An 11,426-nucleotide genomic window follows, 5' to 3' on the forward strand; every position below is an offset into this window, starting at 1 on the left:
GCAGATAATTTCAATTTACCATATATACTCAATCATAAGCCAGTTCGTTTATAAGCTGACTCCCCCTCCCGCAAGATGGATAAGCAAAAATGGAAAATTTTTATAACCCATTCATAAGCCGACCCTATAATTCAGGGGTCAGAAAACTTTGGCTCCCGGCCCATCAGGATAAGCTGCTGGTGGGCTGAGATGGTTTGTTTACCTCGAGCGTCCGCAGGCCCGGAGGTAAATCTAAATAAGCAAAGTGTCCTGGCGCGCCAACTGCTTACTTTGATGGGCCAGGACAGCAACCGGTTGGGAAATTTTTTTTGTGGGGAGAAACTGGGACTCAGGGGAGTAACCCCTGTGACCACCCTCCACATGACCCCACCACTAGCTTGGGACCCCCCTACTCTCCCCATCCCATCCCTTCCCACCTTATCTGGGGAGGGCCAGGGGAGGATGTCTCTGGCCTGGCTGGAGCTGCTCCGGCAGGCTGGGCAGAGTGGCCGCAGCCTGCTCCGGTGGGCCAGACCAGTCAGTGCAGCCGCAGCATGTTCCAGTGGGCTGGGCCAGGTGGCATGGTCGCAGCGTGCTCCACAGCCTGCTCTGGGGGGCGGGACCAAGCGACACGGCTGCAGCCTGCCAGCCCTGGAGCTGCAGCTGCTTCGGAGGCTGGGGGGAGAGCAGCGTGGCCAGAAGCGGAGAGACTCTGGCCCCACCTCTTCCCTTCTGGCTCTGCTGCCTCTCCTTGCTCCCTCTGTTGGGGGGAGGGGCTGTGTCCTACCTCTCCCTCTCTATACCCATTCATAAGCCAACACCCTTCTCTGGTGCTTCCCTTTTTTACTAAAAAAATTTGGCTTATGAACAAGTATATACGGTAATTTACTTGATAGATCAAAACACAACAGAAAATACCCAAAGACCATAGTGAATAGAGCTCGATCATGAACAACAGGTATCTATAAATACAAGAAAGGTAGAACTGCTTCTGGAGAGTATACTGGCTCAACAGTTTCATATTCTTTGCTGGTTATTTAGTGATTTTATGTTTTTATTAATTTAATATTCAGCTATTTCTACTATTGGTGGATCATTTTGGAAGCTCTTCCCACATTAACAAAAATCCTGTAAGGAGAACGATGGGCAACTGGCATACACATTTTTTTTTAAAAAACCAACATTGCCCTGAGCATTTGAGGGAAGATTTCTCCTGAAAAGATGTGTAAGTGGCAATTCCTTTGACTCCCCAATCCCATTATCTTAGCATGTCATCTGGATAATTAAGTAAATGTAGCACTTTCCACTGTGAATAGAAAATTTGGTTGAGTGCTGTGTCTGGCACATAGCCTTTATATTTGATTGACTAAGCATATAAAAATGGGAAAAGAAAATATTCTGGTATTTGCTTGCAGAGTCTACAGTTGCATCAGGCATTCAGTATACAAAGGGATACAAAAGCAGCCTGCCTTTCATCCAACTTGAAATAGGATGTACGAGTCATGGAGACTTACTTCTTAGGTGAGTTTAAACAAGTGATTATTACTTCATTATGACACAGCCTGCATATGAAGGGTCCTAAGATACTCTTCGGAAAGGCTAAACAAGTGGAATAGAATGATACTGAAAAGAAAATAAGAGCATACACAAAACACTTGGAAAAACCCATGTAACAGTGCCTTTTGGGGGTAATGCAACAGCTGCAAAGGAAGACATTTGGTGAAACCTTGGCACTATTGAGATCAATTGCATTTTGCCATGAACTTCAGTGGGATTAAAATTAGAGCACATCAAAAGATTTGTTTTGTAAAGTTCCACCTGGTTTGGACAATGCAGTGCCCTCAAAACTCGCAGGCTGAGAAGCATGTCTTATGTATGAATTAAAGTATAGTCAAAATAAAAATTATTGATAAAGAATGTCATTTTTCTTTTGGGAGAAGTTGAACATTGTTTGAGACACAGGTAGTACCACAACTTGTGCCCAGGATGTTCCAAATTATAAGTCAATTTCTGCCATGCTTTATTTATTTAACAACCAGAAGAGTACGATTATGTAAACATGAATCCTTTGTTTAAATATTAAATAGTAAAAGTTATTCTGATTCAAACCCATGCTTGATTATTTGTGGTATGTTTTCTGGAGAATACTCACCTTTTACCTTCTGTTTAGTTTTTTGCTTATTGATTTATTTTATTTTATTTTGCTTTGTTTCTGTTGGGCTTTAGGGGTCTTGGGATCTTCATCTATTGTATATCTTTATTGCCCTTTCAAAATATTTCAGCTCCTGTTTTCAACTGAATATATTTTTTCACATTTGGAGGAAGTACTATTTCTAGTACCTCTGTCTATATAATGGGGGTTTCCAACACTTTAGTAGACACACATCAAAGTGCAGTTATTCTTTCAGTGTAAATTTGAGGAGGATCCGGAATGGAGGACACTCCATCCTCTGAAGGAAAAATCCTCCTGTTGCTTTTTGCACAGCACTGACACGTGAAGACATTACATCCCCATAAGACAAACAAACAACAACAAACCCCACACCACCCTGATAGAAATTTTGACCATTTTTAGCTTTTAGGGTTTTTTTTTTGTCATTTCAAAATGAAAGTGGGCTCCTAATCTGCTTAGGTGCTTGTCAGCATAGGCACCGACTTCCCCTCTGCCCTGTGGGTGCTTGATCCCCCACCACACCCTAGGTCCCGCCTCTGCCTGCCCCTGCACCACCTTCATCCCGCCCCAATTCCACCCTCTTCCCCCAAGTCTCCACCACTGCCCAGCCTCATTACCGCCTCCTCCCTCGGAGTGCGTCGCGTCCCCACTCCTCCCCCTCCCTACTGGAAAGTCCTAAGCACCACCAAACGGCTGTTAGGTGGAGGGCAGGAAGTGCTGGGAGGGGGACAAGCGGGGACACGGCACACTCGGGGGAGAAGGAGGAGAGGAGGGGGCAGAGGAAGCTTGGCTGCCGGTGGGCAGAGCACCCGCTAATTTTTCCCCATGGGTGCTGTAGCCCCGCAGCACCCACGGAGTTGGCACCTATGCTTGTCAGAATCCCACTAGGTATCTAAATACCTTTGAAAATGTGGGCCCTGAGTGCCTGAGCTACTTTTGAAAATGGAACTTAGATTCCTGAATGTCTATGGTGCTTTTGACAGTTTTACTCTAACTGTAAATTGATATTTACATACTAGTGGCCAGTGTCCATCAGACTAAGTATTTTAGAAGAGGCCAATTATATGATCTAAACTACTTACTGGTATTTGTAAGAGACTGTGAAACAAACTCAATTTTATTTTAAATATTTTGCTGTGGAGGAGGCACAATATACATGTACAGTTCATAGAACATGTTTAAATATAGACACTTACTTAGGATTCTTTACAACAATGCTCTCTAACGAAATTCAACTGCACAATAAATCATTAACAGAGATGGGCATTAATTTGCTCTGAGTGGCTTGAGCATGTGATCTGACCTTTGCATCTTAGTCCCTTTTCATAGAAGCATAGAATATCAGGGCTGGAAGGGACCTCAGGAGGTCATCTAGTCCAACCCCCTGCTCAAAGGAGGACCAATCCCCAAACTAAATCATCCCAGCCAGGGCTTTGTCAAGCCTGACCTTAAAAACCTCTAACAAAGGAGATTCCGCCACCTCCCTAGGTAACCCATTCCAGTGCTTCACCACCCTCATAGTGAAAAAGTTTTTCTTAATATCCAACCTAAACCTTCCCCACTGCAACTTGAGACCATTACTCCTTGTTCTGTCATCTGCTACCACTGAGAACAGTCTAGATCCATCCTCTTCGGAACCCCCTTTCAGGTAGTTGAAAGCAGCTATCAAATCCCCTCTCATTCTTCTCTTCTGCAGACTAAACAAGCCCAGTTCCCTCAGCCTCTCCTCATAAGTCATGTGCTTTAGCCCCCTAATCATTTTTGTTGCCCTCCGCTGGACTCTTTCCAATTTTTCCACATCCTTCTTGTAGTGTGGGGCCCAAAACTGGACACAGTAATCAAGATGAAGCCTCACCAATGCCGAATAGAGGATCACGTCCCTCGATCTTCTGGCAATGCCCCTACTTATAGAGCCCAAAATTCTGTTAGCCTTCTTGGCAACAAGGGAACACTATCTGAGGGGTAGCCGTGTTAGTCTGGATCTGTAAAAAGCAACAAAGAGTCCTGTGGCACCTTATAGACTAACAGACGTATTGGAGCATGGGTGAATACTCTCTTTGTCAGATGCATGTAGTGGAAACTTCCAGGGGCAGGTATAAGTATGCAGGCAAGAATCAGTCTAGAGATAACGAGGTCAGTTCAATCAGGGAGGATAAGGCCCTCTTCTAGCAGTTGAGGTGTGAACACCAACAGAGGAGAAACTGCTTTTGTAGTTGGCTAGCCATTCACAGTCTTTGTTTAATCCTGAGCTGATGGTGTCAGATTTGCAAATGAACTGAAGCTCAGCAGTTTCTCTTTGAAGTCTGGTTGCTGAGCTCTGTGACTTTATCCTCACACACAATTATTTCAAATTTGGTGACAATATATACCTCCAGACCAGTGGCACCACTATGGGCACCCACATGGCCCCACAATATGCCAACATTTTTATGGCTGACCTTGAACAATGCTTCCTCAGCTCCCATCCACTCATGTCCCTTCTCTACCTATGCTACACTGATGACATCTTCATCATCTGGACCCATGGGAAGGAGACTGGAAGAATTCCACCAGGATTTCAACCTGCTCCTGGAAATTTCCACTACTTGCATCTGACAAAGTGAGTATTCACCCACAAAAGCTTATGCTCCAATACGTTTGTTAGTCTATGAGGTGCCAAGGGCACACTGTTGACTCATATCCAGCTTCTCGTCCACTGTAACCCCTAGGTCCTTTTCTGCAGAACTGCTGCCCAGCCATTCACTCCCTAGTCTGTAGCAGTGCATGATATTCTTCCGTCCTAAGTGCAGGAATCTGCACTTGTCCTTGTTGAACCTCATCAGATTTCTTTTGTCCCAATCCTCTAGTTTGTCTAGGTCCCTCTGTATCCTATCCCTACCCTCCAGCATATCTACCGGTCCTCCAAGTTTAATGTCATTTGCAAGCTTGCTGAGGTTGCAGTCCACGCCATCCTCTAGATCATTAATGAAGATATTGAACAAAATCTATTCATTACAAATATTAATTGAGAAATTCTAAATAAGAAAAAATTTCTGGAACTGATGAAAGTGGCTTGATTTAACACACAACTAGTGACATACTATCATGTAAGAATCTTAAGTTATCCAAACAAACAGGAAATCACATGGGAAACCACAGGAGCTGCTATTAGAAATAATATATTTTCCTCAAATGTCATATATTAAACAATATCTGTCCCTTGTGTCCTACAAGATTCTCTAATATAGCTTTCATATATCATAATAATGCTTAGGGTTTGTAGAACTCTATATATCTTCAAAGCACTGTACAAACACTAACTAATCTTCACAACACCCTTGTGAGGAAAAATGTGAAGCGTCTTTTCTGAACTAGTTAGCAAAAATATTCTGTTTTTTTGTTGGAAAAGTAGTGGAAAAATATTCAACAAGTTTTCCAACAAAACAAATGCAGAAATTATTTCACCAACAGTAAATGGTGTTTTCTGAAACTCTCCAGAAAACAACTTCCATGCTGGCCAAGACTAGATATGAAAAATACTCATGAAAGTGTCAGAAAGTCATGTTATGTAATTGAGAATGATGGACTTCTAATGGAAATGCTCACTCCAAACTCTGTTGCTGTACCTGCTGATAGTAACATGATTAAAACTGGCTGAAGTTTTTCAAATAACAGATGAACTGAAAAAAGGGGAATGTTTTAAAAGATGTGCCTAATTTTTTTGTATCCAACTAGTAATAGTATTCAGCCCTTGACACATCAGCCAGTGAGTGTCAGAGACCAGGAAGTGGGTGGTCAGGCCTATGGGTGGGAGCAGAAGTCAGGCCCACTAGCTGGCACAGGACTCAGAGGTCAGATGCCACAGTCAAGGGTCAGAGCAGAAGTCAATAATCAGAGTTGAAGGTCAGAGCCAGGTTACCTGGGGTGAAGCCTTGAAGGGCAGGGACATGGAAATGCTTTGAGCAGCCACCAAAGTACTGCTAGGCTTAAGAGCTGCTGACTCTTCCCACCAATCAGGCAATGCAGCCTACTACAGGCCAACTGTGCCCATTAGGTTGCCTGGAGACTAGCTCTGGTGCAGGCCCTGATTCCTGATAGCAAGTGCATAGCCATAGGACTTCTTCTCTGCCATATGCTCACATTTGAAGTGGAAGATAAGAAAGTGAAGATTGGTCCCCCTCCCTACTTCTGCCTTTCTAGGAGAGTGACTTTTTCCCCACACTCTTTAATCCTACTCCTATTCCTCCAGAGTTTAGGATGCCTACAGGAAAGAGGTTTCCTCCCCCTCTTCTTTCCATAGAGCTCCTGATCTTCCTCCCCTGCTGAGGCTCTTGCACTGTTTGTAAACAGAGCTGATTAACACATAGGCATGATGGGTTTCAGAAGAGGGATTTAGGCATCTAAACCCAACATTTAGGTGCCACTGCCACCTAACCTTGTAGGTATCTGAAGTCTCCAGACACTTAAGTTTCCATGTTAAAGTCCTCAATACACCTAAATTTTGGCAGCTGGGCATGTAAACCTTGACACTAAGTATTTCCCCACCTATCTTGCCTTCAGAGCCTGTCTGAATCCACACAGAGGGTGGGTAGAGAAGAGGAGGAGGTGGTGCTAGTACTGCCCTCCCTCTCCCCTTTTACCTGTGATCAGAACACTCACCTGAGATGCATGAGACTCTGGGTCATATTCCCCTTCTGCCTGTGTGAACTTGGGTCTTCTTCCTTCTTCCTTAGGGAGCAGAGGGAGAGCTCAGTGGTTTGAGCATTAACCTGCTAAACCCAGGGTTCTGAGCTCAATCCTTGAGTGGGCCATCCAGGGCAAAAATTGGTCCCCCTAGTGAAGGCAGGGGGCTGGACTCAATGACCTTTCAAGGTCCCTTCCAGTTCTAGGAGATTGGTATATCTCCTATTATTACCTTTACCTCCCAAGAAGCTGCTCCTACTACTCGGCTCTGGAATTCTCTACATCAGGCCTTTCACAGTCTCGCCAGTTAAAGCTGTTCTGCTGTGTATAAATACTTAAATATTAATTGAACTGGCACAAAAGTGAGTCTACAAATTAGTGGTTAGGGCCCTTACCTGGAAGGTGGGAGAGCCAGGTTCCAGTCCTCCTGCTCCAATGAACAGACTCCTGAAAACATCAACAAAATGTAACCAATACACTGACATTTACCTGAGTTTGAGGAATGAAGAGGTCAAGCCTGGCCAGAAAAGAATGGTGGTGTGTCCTCCACCAGCCCAGATAATGGCTTGTGTGGGAGTGATCCCTGCCACCCTAAGGTGGGACAGCATCACAGTGTGGAGGTGAAACCATAGAGGAGTCCAATTTGGAGTGTGGTAAAGGGTACCATGTTACCTCCATTTTGTCATAAAAGCTTTGAAACATCACTCTCCATCTGTAATCCCCTCACAAAATGTGATGCAGAGTCTAGATTTGCTTAGTAGGGATGAGGGAGGCATCCTATTATGAACTCCTATTTTAGGTGCTTATGACTACTATAAAAAAACCTGAAAAAATAAATTATTAATTTTGTAAGACTATATTACTGCTTACTGTACTTATTTGCCACTTCATGTACTTATCTAACCTATCATGTAATGTTGCTGTGCACTGTTAATTAATTGCTTTGTTTACTGCAGAAGTAGCTGCTTTTCAGTGGTGAATGATATGATCCTTAAATATTTTAATATCCTTCAGAGTGAAAACTGCTGTGCATTCTCTATGCAATGATTTTATTAACCTTCTCCACAATTAAGAGTGAACTAAAACATTAGGCATTTCATTGCATGAGAGAACATCTCTTTTCTGTATTCAGCTAACAGAGTTCCTTGATTACCTGAACACTCTTAGGTACAGTACAATTGCAGCAATGAGATAACATTGCAAAATAAGTTATTTGGATGACAGTCTGGAATCAAATTTCAGTTTCATGATCTAGACGCATTGATTATTTTTTTAAATGCTTGTTGCATTTACTATGAGAAATCAAATTGGCTGAGAAATCAGGAAGATGGATACATTTTGTATCTTGTCCATTAAATCAAAGTGTTCATTTGATAGGATATTCATCGAATATAAATATCATTTATTCCCATATTTCAATCTAACATTGTGGCTTTTGTATAGATTATATTCATAGAATCATAGAATCTCAGGGTTGGAAGGGACCTCAGGAGGACCAAACCCAACTAAATCATCCCAGCCAGGGCTTTGTCAAGCCTGACCTTAAAAACCTCTAAGGAAGGAGATTCCACCACCTCCCTAGGTAACCCATTCCAGTTCTTCACCACCCTACTAGTGAAAAAGTTTTTCCTAATGTCCAACCTAAACCTCCCCCTCTGCAACTTGAGACCATTACTCCTTGTTCTGTCATCTTCTACCACTGAGAACAGTCTAGATCCATCCTTTTTGGAACCCCCTTTCAGGTAGTTGAAGGCAGCTATCAAATCCCCCCTTCTGCAGACTAAACAATCCCAGTTCCCTCAGCCTCTCCTCATAAGTCATGTGCTCCAACCCCCTAATCATTTTTGTTGCCCTCCGCTGGACTCTCTCCAATTTATCCACATCCTTCTTGTAGTGTGGGGCCCAAAACTGGACACAGTACTCCAAATGAGGCCTCACCAGTGCTGAATAGAGGGGAATGATCACATCCCTCGATCTGCTGGAAATGCCCCTACTTATACAACCCAAAATGCCATTAGCCTTCTTGGCAACAAGGGCACACTGTTGACTCATATTCAGCTTTTCGTCCACCGTAACCCCTAGGTCCTTTTCTGCAGAACTGCTGCCCAGCCATTCGGTCCTAGTCTGTAGCAGTGCATGGGATTCTTTCGTCCTAAGTTCAGAACTCTGCACTTGTCCTTGTTGAACCTCATCATATTTCTTTTGGCCCAATCCTCTAATTTGTCTAGGTCCCTCTGTATCCTATCCCTACCCTCCAGCGTATCAACCACTCCTCCCAGTTTAGTGTCATCTGCAAACTTGCTAAGGGTGCAGTCCACACCATCCTCCAGATTGTTAATGAAGATATTGAACAAAACCGGCCCCAGCACCGATCCTTGGGGCACTCCACTTGATACCGGCTGCCCAACTAGACATGGAACCATTGATCAATACCCATTGAGCCCGACCATCTAGCCAGTTTTCTATCCACCTTACCATCCTTTCATCCAGCCCATACTTCTTTAACTTGCTGGCAAGAATACTGTGGGAGACTGTATCAAAAGCTTTGCTAAAGTCCAGAAATAGCACATCCACTGCTTTCCCCTCATCCACAGAGCCGGTTATCTCATCATAGAAGGCAATTAGGTTAGTCAGGCATGACTTGCCCTTGGTGAATCCGTGCTGACTGTTCCTGATCACTTTCCCCTCCTTTAAGTGGTTCAGAATTGATTCCTTGAGGACCTGTTCCATGATTTTTCCAGGGACTGAGTTGAGACTGACTGGTCTGTAGTTCCCTGGATCTTCCTTCTTCCCTTTTTTAAAGATGGGCACTACATTAGCTTTTTTCCAGTCATCCGGGACCTCCCCCGATCGCCATGATTTTTCAAAGATAATGGCCAATGGCTCTGCAATCTCATCGGCCAACTCCTTTAGCACCCTCGGATGCAGCGCATCCGGCCCCATGGACTTGTGCTCGTCCAGCTTTTCTAAATAGTCCCGAACTACTTCTTTCTCCACAGAGAGCTGGTCACCTCCTCCCCATACCGTGCTGCAAAGTGCAGCTGTCTGGGAGCTGACCTTGTCTATGAAGACAGAGGCAAAAAAAGCATTGAGTACACTAGCTTTCTCCACATCCTCTGTCACTAGGTTCCCTCCCTCATTCAGCAAGGGGCCCACACTTTCCTTGACTTTCTTCTTGTTGCTAACATACCTGAAGAAACCCTTCTTGTTACTCCTAACATCTCCGGCTAGCTGCAACTCCAAGTGTGATTTGGCCTTCCTAATTTCACTCCTGCATGCCTGAGCAATACTTTTATACTCCTCCCTGGTTATTTGTCCAATCTTCCACTTCTTGTAAGCTGTTTTTTTGTGTTTAAGACTAGCAAGGATTTCACTGTTAAGCCAAGCTGGTCGCCTGCCATATTTACTTTTCTTCCTACACATCGGGATCGTTTGTTCCTGCAACCTCAATAAGGATTCTTTAAAATACAGCCAGCTTTCCTCGACTCCTTTCCCCGTCATGTTATTCTCCCAGGGGACCTTGCCCATCAGTTCCCTGAGGGAGTCGAAGTCTGCTTTTCTGAAGTCCAGGGTCTCTGTTCTACTGCTCTCCTTTCTTCCTTGTGTCAGGATCCTGAACTTGACCATCTCATGGTCGCTGCCTCCCAGGTTCCCATCCACTATTGCTTCCTCTACTATTTCTTCCCTGTTTGTGAGCAGCAGGTCGAGAAGAGCTTTTCCCCTAGTTGGTTCCTCCAGCACTTGCACCAGGAAATTGTCCCCTACACTTTCCAGAAACTTCCTGGATTGTCTGTGCACTGCTGTATTGCTCTCCCAGCAGATATCGGGGTGATTAAAGTCACCCATGAGAACCAGGGCCTGTGATCTAGCAACTTCTGTTAGTTGCTGGAAGAAAGCCTCGTCCACCTCATCCCCCTGGTCTGGTGGTCTGTAGCAAACTCCCACCACGACATTACCCTTGTTGTTCATACTTCTAAATTTAATCCAGAGACTCTCAGGTTTTTCTGCAGTTTCATACTGGAGCTCTGAGCAGTCATACTGCTCCCTTACATACAATGCAACTCCCCCACCTTTTCTGCCCTGCCTATCCTTCCTGAACATTCATCCATTCATTCATCCATTAAAAATCTAGTTCTTATCTTGTCAGCACAGTCTGGATATCAACATCTTCACTTTTACAATGTCCTACCTACCTCCTTGAACAGCATCTTAAATTTTACCAACTCTCCAAACGATGTTTTGAAATCTATTTATAGAATCAATTTAGGGCTGTGTACAGTATAACTTTGAAGGGCTTTCATTCATGGATCATGTTAATTTCATTTTTGATATTTATGCATGAGAAAATTTATAATTCTATGGCTGTCATTTAGAAATGAATGTTGGCAAGGTGGTAGCAGGATATATGAAAGATTCAGATCTCCAGGGTATTTCTTTTTGTAGCAAAATAAGAAAGAAGCTTGGCTGTCCTCTACATATTTCTCAAAAGTTGGAAGTGTTTCTGCATAAGTGTTTTAGCATGAAATATAAATGAAATAACTTGCAGATTTCCTTTAGGAACAGATTGCTGCCATAAACTATGGCAGTGGTGGACAAGCATTTATTGGGGATT

This window comes from Mauremys reevesii, linkage group 3 (assembly GCF_016161935.1).
Source record: "Mauremys reevesii isolate NIE-2019 linkage group 3, ASM1616193v1, whole genome shotgun sequence".
Classification (NCBI taxonomy): Eukaryota; Metazoa; Chordata; order Testudines; family Geoemydidae; genus Mauremys; species Mauremys reevesii.